Genomic DNA, 13,638 nt, shown 5'->3' with positions numbered 1-13,638 from the left:
AGAGTTGGCAAAGCCTGTGTGAGTGTTAGCTGACCTTCTAGGGGGTAGCAGATAATAAATAAGTAGATATAACATGTCCAGTGACTCATGCTGTGCTGTTTTTGTTAGAGGGACCAGAGCCAGGCCCTCTGAGTAGAGATCTGATGAAGTGAAGGAGGGATCCCTGAGCATAACTGAGGGAAGAGTATTCTAGGTGGAGGGAGTGATGAGCACAGGTGAAGCAGGAGCACAGTTGGCACTTTGGGGAAACAGCAAGCAGCTGGTGTGATAAGAATAGAGTGACCCAGGAAGAAAGTGGAAGGACACGAGGTCGGAGAGGTAGCCCCCAGGCCCAACATAGTTCCTTGCACAAGACAGTATGGCTCAGGAAGTAACTTGTTGAATGAGTGAGTGATTGGATGAATTAATGAAGCTAGGCAGTATTTATTTGTGAACGAAGAATCAGGGCAGGACAGGGCAGAGTGGGTCTTAGAGTTGTACCTAAGAGAGGTACAATGCATTTTCCATAGTTCATGAAGCAAGCACAGGATTTCACGGGACTTTGCCCTTCTTGTCCCAGTCAGGAGAGATGATGCTAACAACCAGAGCAAGAGAGACCAATTCTGGCTTGTTCTGGGAGGAATGTCTGTTCCATACCACAGAGAAAATCAGAGGTCAGAAACTTGTCAGGCAAGCAGGAAGTAGAACAGAGCTGCTCAGCTCTTGGTGGTTTTTAAAGGCACTCCTGCCCACGTTGGGTAAAGTTTGTCTTTTTTCCACATGTCATAGGCTATCACTTTAAGTCAGTGAGACATCTGGGCAGGGCTGTAGGGTAGTGGGAGTGCAGGAGCAGCAGATGGTGGCTGGTTTTCGGTAGGATTAATGGAAGGACTGCTGATTTAACTGAATCTCTGATTATTCTAAGCTGCTCACAGAAATCCGTCACTGCCGTCTATGAGATACAAGAGGGAGAAGCTTAAGGATGTTCTGTTGGTGTTGACTGCCACTCCTGGGTGACTTTTCTAGGATCTCCAGCAGTGTTCTTGATACTCCAGTTCCTCCAGACTTGGCCCCTCTCTTCCTTTCTCTCCTAGATGCCCACGTTTTCCACCTGATGACTCGCTTAAGATCTATGCTCTCCAACTTCTGGTCCTTTGCTCCAGTATTCCTTTGGCTTGGAGTATCTGCTCCCCTCTGCCAGCAGAGTCCTGCCCACGCTTCAAGGCTCCTTTTGTATTTTTCTCTTCTGAAGGGAAGAGAATCGTCCAAACACTCCTTCTGTTCTCGTAAAGCACTTTACATTTGTGTCTGTTCAGCATTGTCTTGCGGTCACAAGTTTGCACAGCTGCCTCCCTGCCAGGCTGTATGCTTCTGTTGGGCAAAGACCCGAGCCATTTTCTTTCTTTTGCCCTGCTGTGTCAGTGGAGAGTGGCTGTGTGAAATCCCAGCTCTCTCAAGACACTCTTCTCATGTCCCTCCAGGTGCAGTAATCCCTCCCTCTTCCACTTTACTTCAGCCCCTTGTTATTCAGAGTGTCCTCATTGTACCTGTAGTATCTGCATTGCCTGAGAGCCTGTAAGAAATGCAGAATTTCAAACCCCACCTCAGACCTGCTAAACTAGAATCTGGTGAGTCTTACATCCTGTGCACACGAAAGTTTGAGAAGCATTGTCTTAACACTTTGCACTCACTCCCCTTGGCACACTGAGCAGTGAGTAGATGTGTCTGAGAATTTTCCTCCCCATCTAGATGTTGAGCTTCAGAAGCATGTGAAGCACCCATTATCCAGCACAGTTCTTGGCATGTTTCAAGTGCTGAAAAGTGCTGAGTTATCTGCAGGGGCCCCTGGCATTACGTTTGAGATGCTGCTTCAGTCAACATATTATTGAAGTGCATTCCACTGTGTGTGGTGCTTTGCTTGGTGCATGAGTCACCCTACCATGAGTAGGAGTCAGCCCATATCTTTGGCATTTAAAGATTGGTAGGGGAGATAGATACACATCAGCTAACTATGAGACAAGGCAGAGTGTGATATAACTGCACAGGTATCACCAGAGGCCTGAGGAAGCACCAAAGGGGTAGCAGTTATTGGCATCTCAGAGGGTTTGATGGTTTCATGGAGAAGATGGTGTCTGATTGGTACCTTGCAGGATGAATAGGACTTTGGCAGACAGACATGGTGAGAAGAGGCACTCCAGGCTGGGGAGAGCCTATTCAAGGGCCCAGGCATGAAAGTACACGTGCAGGATGTTTCTTGACATGAAGGAACAAGGTGGAAGGTGCGACTGGGGAGATGGGTTGAATGTGGACTGAACTCCTTGAACACTCATGGTCAGGAGTCTGGATTAGTAAGAAACATTTGTAAATCACATGTGGTTGGTATAAGTAGGTGTTTAGTGGTTTCTGTCTCCCTGTCTCCCTCTTTCCTCCCATTCTACCTTGCTGGATATGGATGTGGTGGGGGAGGGTTTGGAAGAGGTGGGGACAGGCCTGAATGTTTAGCCAGCTCTTTTCATGGGACCATAGCCCAGGTCTTTTTTTAGTGCTAGCTGGTCAGCCACTTCCTCCCTCTCTCCCTTCCTGAATCACTTACCCAGTGGGGCCCCCTAAAGCAGAGAGACCCAAGCTCCATCATAGTGGGTTTCACACAGTGTGCTTTCAAATGCCATCAAAACCCCAGACTGAACCAGTTCTGTATGTTTATTGTACTTGCCGTCTGTTTCCCACCTGCTGAGTTTGTGAGAACTAGTCATGTCTGCCGATGGTGAGGTGGATGAGCATCCCTTTGCCTGTGTCCTGGGCTGGTGGGCAAGCTATCCAGCATTCAAGATGAAGGGACACACTCCCTACCCCCATTTCATTACATGACACCTTGTTAGAAATGCACCTAAATTGGGCAACTGTGGTGTGGCCTGTTTATTCTTCTAAGGTTGGGACTGCACTATGAACATGTAAGTCAAACCCTCAGCCAGTTGGCCCTAAGCCTTATCATCTTTTGTTTGAGGCTTTGACTTCAGCTGATGAATTTTTGGATAAGGCTAGAGAGTAACGCTCCTTATGCTTTCTTCAGTCAAAAGCCAGTGCCTTCCTCCCACCAGCTCCACCAGTCCTGAACCAGGTTAAAAATAAGAGGTGAAATTTATCAGAAGTTTTGTTATTTGTTTGTATCTCAAATGAAGGACTAAGAGCTACCTTTATGATGAAATCATTTTAGGATTCATTAAGAAGGCTTGAGAATAAGGTACTGTGTTAAGTGCTAGGATACTAGCTTCCCTTTCCGTGGGAAGGATATTCCGCCTGGATGAGGAGACATTCATTAGGGACAAATAGGATGCTATAATGTGTGCTGGTGGCTTGTACCAGGTGCACAGGAAGGGGAGAGCTGACTGCCTGAAAGTCAGGGAAGCCCCTTGGAGGAGGGAGCATTTGAGCTGGATCTTCAAGGATGAGGAGTAATTCATGGGACAGAAAAATACAGGAGAAGGATCCAAGTAGAGGGAATAGGATGATGTAGGAGGGAATTGCCAGCAGCTTAGGCTAGGTGGGGGCCAGTTTAGAATTCGGATCTGACTTGTACGTGGTAGGGAGCCCAACAGAATGGGGACTGCCATGACCAGACTCAATTATAAATCGGGATGATTCCTTCAGAAGCTTCATTCATTCATTCAACAAATACTGAATGTTAATTTCTAGACTATTCTAGAAAATATGAAAGAGTACTCCTTGGAATGGGGAGGGTATAGCTCAGTGGTAGAGTGCATTCCTGGCATGCACGAGGTCCTGGGTTTAATCCCCAGCAGTACCTCTACCAAAAATAATAAATAAATCTAGTTAGCTCCCCCACCAAAGAAAATTTTTTTTAATTAAAAAAAAGATTGCTCCTTTGGTGGAACTTATGTTTTAGTAAGACAGGTAAGTTAGCCATATCAGGCCACACCATTTGCTCTTGTCAGGGTTATCAGTAGCCTCTCCATACACAATGACTCACAATGTAGAGCTATTCTACAACCCCAAAGATCTCTGTGGTGCCACCCGTTTATAGTCGCACTGCACCCATCCCCCTCCCACCCACCACCCCTAATCTGTGGCAACCACTAATTTGTTCTCCATCTCCTCACAAGAATGTTATATAAATGGAATCGTAGGGTATGTGACCTTTGAGATTGGCTTTTTTCACTCAGCAGAATGTGTTTGAGGGCCATCTGAGTTGTGTATACAGTTTTATCCTTTTTATTTCTGAGTAGTATTCCATGGTATGGATGTCACATTTTGTGTAACCACTCACCCACTGAAGAACATTTAGATTCTTTCCAGTTTCTGCTTATTATGAATAAAGCTCCTGTGAACATTCATTTGCAGGATTTTGCATGAATGCAGATTTTCATTCCTCTGGGATAAATGCCCAAGCATATGATTGGCATGCCACATGGTAAATTCATTTTCAGTTTTTGAAGAAATCACCAAACTATTTTCCAGAGAAGCTATACCATTTTACATTCCTGCCAGCACATATGAGTGCAATGGTTAATTTTGTATGTCAATTTGACTAGGCTGTGATGCCCACTTGTTTGATCAAATACCAGTCTGGATGTTGCTGTGAAGATATTTTTTAGATGTGACTAACATCTAAATGAGTAGACTTAAAGAAAAGCAGATTACCCTCCATAATGTGATGGGCCTCATCCAATCAGTTGAAGGTCTTACAAGCAAAAGCTGAGGTTTCCCTAAGAAGAAATAATTCTTCAAAATTTTGACATAGAAACCCTGTCTGATTTTCCCACTTGCTGGCCTGCCTTGCAGATTTCAGACTCTAGACTGCAATCTAGAAGTCTTACCTGAATCTCTGTACACACGCACGCACGCATGTGCGCACACCCCCCCCCCCCGTATCCTACCCGTTCTGTTTATCTGGAGAACACTAACGTAATGAGTTATCCAGTTATCCAGTTCTTCTGCATCCTCACCAACTTTTGGTATTATCACTGTTTTTTATTGTAGCCATTTGTGAAATGAGTCGTGCTATCTCATGACCTAAATTTGCATTTCCCTAATTGGTAATGCTGTTAAATATCTTTTCATGTGTTTGTCACCTGTATATCCTTTTTGATGAAATGTCTCTTTATGTCTTTTGACCATTTTCTCATGGATTGTTTTTGTTTTTTTTTACTACTGAGTTTTTAGAGTTCTTTATATATATAGATATGAGTCCTTTGTCAGATAGGACTCATATTTGACAAATATGTCAAAAATATATTATTAAATAGTATTAAGTCCTATTATTAAATAGTAGTATTTACAAATAATAATACAAATTTTTCAGTATATTTTGCAAAAAAATAATACTCTTGTTTTTGTTTCATCACACACCTCTCAGAGTATGTAGTGGGAAGATTTCTACGCTAGTGTAGTCTACCGTTTTTATGAAACTGGGATTCTTCTGCTTATTCAGATCTGGGGAGGCCCGTTCACACCATCCAGAAAACATACTCTGCTGATCCCCGTTCCTTGGATTCCTGCAGAGGAAGGACAGGAGAGCCAAGACCTGCACCCTTAAATGAGGTCCTACTGAGTCTGTCTTTAATAAGATCTTTCATTTCTTTTGTATCATTCAATTTTGAAAAAGTCTTTCTTAAGGGTAGTATAAGTGTCCCCCATTTTACAAGCAGATAAAGTTGAGGCCAAGAGACACTGGGCCTTCAATTTGTAAATATAATCTATTTATTTATATTGCAAGTTTGCAAATATTTCCCCAGGCTTTAGGTTGTCTTTTAATTGTCTTAACAGAGTCTTTCACAGGGCAAATGTTTTTAATTGATTCAGTCTGATTTATCAATTTTTTTCCTTATAGATTGTATTTTTGGTCTCATGCCTAAGAATTTTCACCACCCCCTAGGTCCTGAAGATTTTCTCCTGTGTTTCTTTCTAAAAGTTCTATATTTTAAAGTTTTACATTTAAGAATCTATGACCCATTTTGAATTAATTTTTGTGCAAACTGAGATGTATGTTGAAGTTCTTTTTTTTTTTGCCTAAGGATGTCTAATTGCTTCAGCCCTGTTTGCTGAAAAGACTCTCTTTCCTCCATTTGGGGTACAAATGCTTTTGTATCTTTGTCAAAAGTCATTTGGCTATACCTGTGTGGAGCTACTTCTGGGTTCTTTGTTCTGTTTCATTGGTCAGTGTCCCTATCCCTGAACTAGTACAACACAGTTTTGCTTATTCTAGCTTTATGTATAATAAATCGTGAAATCGGTAAGGTTATATTCCTCCTGCTTTATTCTTTCATTTATTTTACTTTTTCCCTGATTTTAACCATTTTTTAGTGTGCAACTCACTGGCATTAAATGCAGTTACAATGTTGTGTAACCATAACTGCTGTTTACAAAACTTTATGACCCAAAGCAGAATCTTATAAACATTAATCAGTAATTTGCTATTGCCCCTTCCCCCAGCCCTGGTAGTCTTTATTTTATTTTTTGTCCCTATGATTTGCCCTATTCTAGACCCTTCATATAAGTGGAGTCATAAAATACTATCCTTTTGTGTCTAGTTTGTTTCACTTAGTATAATGTTTTCAGGGTTCATCCATGTTACGGTATGTATTCAAATTTCACCTTTTTTAAAAAAAATAGTCTTTATTTTTTTAGAGCAGCTTTAGGTTCACAGGAAAATTGGACATTTAGACGGAGACTTCCCATACACTCCCTATTTCCACAGCACACACAGCCCGCACCTCTATCATATCCTGCACCAGAGGGTAATCAATAAACCTACACCAGCACATCATTATCACCCAACATCCCTAATTTACATTAGAGTTCATTCTTGATGTTGTATGTTCTATGATTTTTGAGATGTGTGTATGACACGTATCCACCTTTATAATATTCACATAGAGTAGTTCCACTGCCCTAAAAATCATTTGTGCTCCACCTGATCATCCTCCCCAACCCCTGGCAACCACTGATCCTTGTACTATATTGCCATAGTTTTGCCTTTTCCAGAATGTCATGTGGTTGGAATCATCCAGCATGTAGCCTTTTCAGATTGGCTTCTTTCACTTAAATATGCGTTTAGGATTCCTCCATGTCTTTTCATGGCCTGATAGCTCATTTCTTTTTAGTGCTGAAAAATACTCTGACTGGATGTACCACAGTTTATTTATCCACTCACCTACTGAAAGACATCTTGATTGATTCCAGGTTTTGGCAATTATGACTAAAGTTGCTGTAAATGTTCATGTGCAGATTTTTATGTGGACATACATTTTCACTCCTTTGGGAAAACACAGGGAGCGTGATTGCTGGATCATACAGTAAGAATACGTTTAGTTCTGTCAGAAGGTACCAAACTGTCTTCCAAAGTGGCTGTACCACTTTACATTCCCACCAGCAATGAATGAGAGTTTCTATTGCTCCGCATCCTTGCTAGCATTTGGTGTTGTCAGTGTTCTGGGTTTTGGCCATTTTGGTAGATGTGTATTCTCTCTTTGTTGTTTTAATTTGCATTTCCCTGATGACGTGTGGAGCATCTTTTAATATGCTTATTTACCATCTATATATCTTCTTTGGTGAGATATCTGTTAAAATCTTTTGCCCATTTTTAAATTCAGCCGTTCGTTTTCTTACTGTTGGGTTTTAAGAGGTTTTTGTATATTTTGAGTAACAGTCCTTTATCAGACATGTGTTTTTCAAATGCTTTCGTCCAATCTGTGGCTTATCTTTCTCTTGATTTCGTTCTTTTTAAAGCTGAATAATATTCTGCTTTATGTATATAATATTCTATACTACATTTTATCCATTTAGCTATTGATGAGCACTTGTGTTATTTCCACCTTTTGGCTACTGTGAATAATGGTGCTATGAATATGAGTGTAGTACAAATACCTCTCTGAGACTGCTTTCACTACTTTGGGATATTTACCTAGGAGTGGAATTGCTGTGTCATACTGTTATTCTATGTTTAACTTTTTGAGAAACCACCAAACTCTTTTCCATAATGGTTACATCATTTTGCATCTCACCAGCAATGCACAAGGGATCCAGTATCTCCACATCTTCACCAATGCCTATTGTTTTCTGGGTTGGTTTTTTTGTTTGTTGTTTGTTTTTGTTTTTTTGATAATAGCTATCTTCATGAGTGTGAAGTGGTATCTCATTGTGATTTTGATTTGCATTTCCCTGATGACTAACGATGTTAAACATCTTTTCATGTGCTTCTTGGCCATTTGCACTGAATTCTTGTTCAAAATTGTTTTAGCCATTTTAGTTCCTTTGCCTTTCCATATAAAATTTAGGATAATATTGTCCATATCTATAAAAATAATCTTGCTGGAATTTTGATTCCAGAAATTGCATCAAATTTGTACTCCAATTTAGGGGAGAATTGATGTCTTTATTGTGTTGAGTCTTGTAATCCTTGGACGCAGTATGTCTCTCCATTTATCTAGACCTTTAATGTCTTTTATCAACATTTTGTAGCAGATAAGTCCTGTAAATCAGCTTGTTAGATTTATACTAAAATATTTAATTTTTTAAGCAATTATATAATTATAAATTTTGGTTTACACGTTAGTTGATAGTATATAGAAATACAGTTGATTTTCTATGTTGATATTGTATCCTGTGACCTTCTGTACTGACCTTACTGAACTCAGATATTCAGGTTAGTTCTGGACAGGGTTTGGCATTTTTTGTGGGTTTTTGGGTAGGATTTCTGCATCTATATTCATGAGGGATATTGGTCTGTAATTATCTCTTTTTTTGTACTGTACTAGCTTCATAAAATATATTTGAGTTGCCCCCTCTTATTTTCTAGAAGAGATTGTTTAAAATTGGTGTTAATTCTTTTTTAAATGTTTGGTGGAATTCTCTAATGAAATCACCTGAGCCTGGAGATCTCCTTTTTGGAAGTTTTAAAATTACAAAATCAATTTCCTTATTAGCTATAGGGCTATTAAAATTATCAGGGTATCGTTACGGTGGGGGAAGGGGAAAGTGGAGTTGTGAGGAAGGAGTAACTTTCTTGAGAATCTACTGTTCACACTTACAGAAGAGGACACTAAATGGCCCTAGTTCTTGTCTGTCTGACCTCAGACACGTCACAGACCCCAGTTATGATGGAGAATCAGATACTGGGTTTGGTTATCCTCTATCCAAAGTTATGGTAACTTTTCCCAGAAAATAAACTGCTAGGAATTCAAAAAATGAGTCATCCATGCAGCAGATATCTGTTGACCACTTCCGTATCCCCTGCAGTGTTCCCAGTCAATGAAACATTGTTTGCTTTATGCCTTTGATGCCTGTAGCAGATGCCGTCACCGTGGTATTTTTACACATGAGGTCCTTTAAGACTTAACTAGGGATCAGACTGGGGGCCTTGAAGCATCACCAGGGCCCAGGCACAGCTGAAACCTCCTTTAGTTAGAGCTCATCTATTAAGGCCAGGAAGGAGGGATCCCCCTTTCCTGCACTCCCCCAGGGCTTTCTGCAGACCACAGTGTTCAGAATGTTGGCTCTTAATGGCAAAACTAGCCTCAGTAGTCTAGAGCAGTCATTTATTGGCTTATGTAGTCAAACAGGAGAAAAGACAGGGGTGATGACGGTCCTGGGGGACTAAAATACTGCCAAGACTCTCCCTCTTTGGTCAGCATCCTCCCCACCCTGCAGACTGGGTTCATCACATACAGAAGGTGATGGAGTGCCTAATGGCTCCTTGCTGCCTGGGGATTGTCCCTCTTCCTTCTTTCTCATTTGAAGAATCCTGAGGAAGGGTCTAATTGGTAGGGCCTAGGTCGTATGTTTTACAGTGTGGTGGGAATGAAGATAGGAGGCATTCCCAGGAGGGAAGTTATGCTGGATGGAGCTAAACTAGCTAGTCATGTTTTGGGAGGTTTTTTAGTGGCATGTATTGAAGCCACAAGTGTTTTCTGTTGACCTTCAAGTAGCCTAAAGTCATTCCTAGATCATCATCATCATGTTATAGATGATTCACAGTTAATATACTAGTATAACATTATTAATATATAGTTAATAGCTATATTTAATTATAAAGATACATAGAAACCATATTATATCTAGTTTAGTAAATAATAATAGATTGTTGTTGTAATAGCCCTCAAATGTTGTGGTTATTTGCAGATTTATTATACCTATTTATACATGTAAGAAAATTTTGGGAAAAATGAGTGGAAAATCACAATGCCGCCTGCTCAGTCTTCCATATCCTTTTCTAAATTTAACTGAGAGAACCTGCAGTCCATTTTAACTATAACCTTTAATGAAACTGCCACCTTTTCTATGGGGTTAATTTATTTTCCCAGGGAATTATTGATTTTCTGGGCTGCTATTAATGGTAGAGTTGGTATTTTCATTTCAATAAATATTTACTGAACTACTTAGGGGATATACAAGACCCTTACTACCTCAGGGAGTTTGAAGCCCGCCAGAGTAGGTAAAAACAGAAAAGTGCAATACTCGAGGCTTCACATCTCCAACATGGCATAGTCTTACTGGTCTAACATGTGGATAAGATTTTGGTTGGGGATAGAGAGCTGGGCTAAGCTGGCTTTGTACTGGGTGGTAACTGAATAACGTGGAGGATTGGTTGGTACCTGAAGTTGGAAGGCAGATGCTTCCAGTCATCTCCATGCAGTCCACCTCCTACATTTCTGATGGACAAGGCTGCATTATTCCCTGAGGCTAATTAGCGTTGAAACTCCATGGGGCATTGGAGAAAGAATAATTGTGTAACTATGGTTAAGAAAGTGAAGTTGTAAAAAAAAAAAAAAAAGGCAGTTGGTGGTGGCAGGCCCATATAGGCCATTAATGGCTCCAGTGTGAATGCCTCTATTTCAGGCTTAGCTCACTTCCTTTTTAAAAGGAGCAAGCGTTTTGTATAAGACACTGTTTATATCAGGAGTTCACAGAGTGCTGGCAGTTCACACTAGTTCAGCAGGGGAGTCTGTGAATACCAGCAGCAAATCAGATGTGATGTGGGCAGAGAATGGAGGGTCTTGAATAAGTGATCAGCATCTTCTCCTTTCTAGAGAATGTGTTCACATCCTTTTTCATAATATTTGTTCCCTGTGACTCTAGAGTGAAAGTCAGTTATCTTTTTCTATAAAGAAGCAGACAGTAAATATTTTTGGCTTTGCAGGCCATTGGTCACTACCACAGCTACTCAACTTTGCCATTGTATGAGCATGTCTGTGTTCCAGTAAAACTTTGTCTATGGACACTGAAATTTGGATTTTATATAGTTTTCACATGTCATGAAATATTTATCTTGATTTTTTTCAACCATTTAAAGATGTAAAAACTACACTTAGCTCATGGGCCGCACAAAAACAAGAAGGAGCAAGTCAGATTTTGTCTCATAGGCCATAGTTTGCTGACCCCTTCTATAAGTGCCTTAAAAATAACTTCTACAAAGTTCTGAATGTAAGGACATTTTACTTATTTATCTAATAAGCACTTAATATATAGCACTTAATATGTGCCATGCACTGTTTTAAACGCCTTATTTTAAATGCTAATTTAATCCACACAATAACCCCACGAGGGAGGTACTGTTTACCCCATTTTTGCAAATTCATATATTTAGGCACAGAGAAGTTAAGTTACTAGCCCAGAGTTACACAGCTTGTAAATGGCAGAATCTAGATTTGAACCCAGGTACTTTAATTCCCGGGTACCTGTTCTTATCTATGATAATGTGCTATCTCTCTTAAAGAACTTGGAATTGTTGAGTTTCTACCCTAAAGGAATTTTCGAGATTAATCCATCCCTACTTACTCTTATAGACTCTTCCTTACACACCAGATTCATGGTCTTAATGATTCAAATATATGCCTTAGTAAAATTATGAATTATTACTTATCATGCACTTTCAGCATCTCTTGTGACTGCCTAAAAGCTTAGTCTTAAATCCCCTGATCCCAAAGGTATTCTGTCTGCACAGGCAGAGCACTTAACCGTTCACTTATTGTTTAATTTATGTTCATTGTGGGCTCCTTGAAGCAGTAGTATCAAAATGTTTTCCATCAAAGAGGAATCTATTCTAGGTATCTCTTTTGCTTTCTTTGGGAACACCTGTCTCAGATTACTCCCAACTCAGATTTTGCCCTGCTGCTTTTCCTTCTTGAATAAGCAACTGGTTGAATCTTGAGCCCCAGCTGCCTGTGATGGGGAGCAGAATTTGTGGTGTCATGCTACATTCTCCCTGTTGATCCAAAGATACCACCAGGGCAGAGCCGGGAATGGAAAATTTCCCAGTCTTTTCAAGAAAGAAAATGGGAAGGGTGTGTGTGTGTGTGTATATTAAGGCAAATCAAAACTCAGGTAGACATGAGGTGCTTAGGACTTCTAGTTCCTTTTGCTTAGTCATGGTCTCAGACTCTACTAACCAGGAGGGACCTCTGAGAACCTGTGATGCAGGGGTTCCCATGCTACAGGGATTTTGAAGAGTTATTGCAAGGGACCCTCAAATCTGCGTGTGCACCAATCTGTGGTCCAGATAATTGATATGTTTTAGGTGTATGTACAGTTATTTTTCGAATGCATGTAGATGCCAACATGATTAAAGAAAAGCTTTACTGAATTCATGTTAGGCTACTGTTATTAACCCAACTACTACCTTTTGAGAAACCTGATCCAGTTAAAGCTCCTTATTTACAGATGAAGAAACTGAGGCTCAGAGGTGAAAGGAAGAGTCATGCAGAAAGGGAATAGCTGGCCTTAGACACTTGCAGTGTATATGTACTCTGGCTTGTGCTGTCTGCCTCCCCTGGGATGGACACGGGTAGAGACTGGCAAGTATTTTAACCTTTAATGCCATGCTGAACTTTCTAATACTGTCTAATAGAGTGGTTGGTTGTGATATATTTTCCAGTATTTATAGTGCTCTTTTGAGAATCTCAAATTTTTTTTACTAGTATATTCCTTGCCATGCCCCCGTAAGTAATAATCCTACATTCCAACCTGGAAACCTGAGCCATGCTAACATTAAGCAATTTGCTTACATCTATAGTAGAGCTGGCCCTGACACTGAGAATTTTAATCTCTAGACCAGGGTTGCTGTGAGGAGTAAAATGAGAAAAATATGTGTAAAGGGGGGTACTTTGCAAAAGGAACTCCATAAATGATCATCTAATTTTTTTTTTTAACTGAGATTACAAATGAGAGTATTTGGGGTGTTTTTTAAAGCTTTTCACAAAGTGTATTATCCCAGGACTATAGAATTAGAAGGTCCCTTAATAGTTTTAGAACCAGTCAAGGACTTTCCCTAAACATTTTTAGGTGATAAGCTGTTATTCTTTATGATAAACCAAAATCTGCCTCCCTGTAACTTCTAGATCTGCCTCATCCTTGTGATAGCCCTTCTAGTCTCTGAGGACAGCTATAGTCCCTGCTAAATTACCTTTTCCAAACTATCCTTTAGCTTTCCCTCGCATAAGATGTAGCTTCCAGACCCTTCCCCATCTTGGTCCCCCTCTTCTAGAGGAAGACAAATTTGTTGTTCCCCTTAACTGAACATAGAATTCAGATGTAATCTGGCCAGCATATCCCAAGATAGGCCTGTCTTCTCTTTAGCTGAGCTTTTTTGGGAAATCAGGTCACCTAGTTCATGCACATATGGCTTGTTTTGTCTCCTGTTTACTT

The 13,638-nt window shown here is 40.4% G+C and overlaps 1 protein-coding gene across 6 annotated transcripts in view; it reads left to right on the top strand.

The window, feature by feature from the left end:
* Positions 1-13,638, top strand: part of KLHL18 (kelch like family member 18) — a 47,881-nt gene that overhangs the window by 7,330 nt on the left and 26,913 nt on the right. For 2 of the 6 annotated variants that reach the window (XM_074345030.1, XM_074345029.1), the window contains one exon: positions 5,429-5,538. The exons of the other annotated variants lie outside the window; for them this stretch is intronic. The gene's annotated coding sequence lies outside the window, so the exon portion shown is untranslated. The remainder of the gene's footprint in view (positions 1-5,428; positions 5,539-13,638) is intronic. 6 annotated transcript variants of the gene reach the window in all.

The sequence above is a fragment of the Camelus bactrianus genome, chromosome 17, assembly GCF_048773025.1.
Source record: "Camelus bactrianus isolate YW-2024 breed Bactrian camel chromosome 17, ASM4877302v1, whole genome shotgun sequence".
Taxonomy (NCBI): Eukaryota; Metazoa; Chordata; class Mammalia; order Artiodactyla; family Camelidae; genus Camelus; species Camelus bactrianus.
This window is presented reverse-complemented; position numbering and strand designations above follow the sequence as displayed.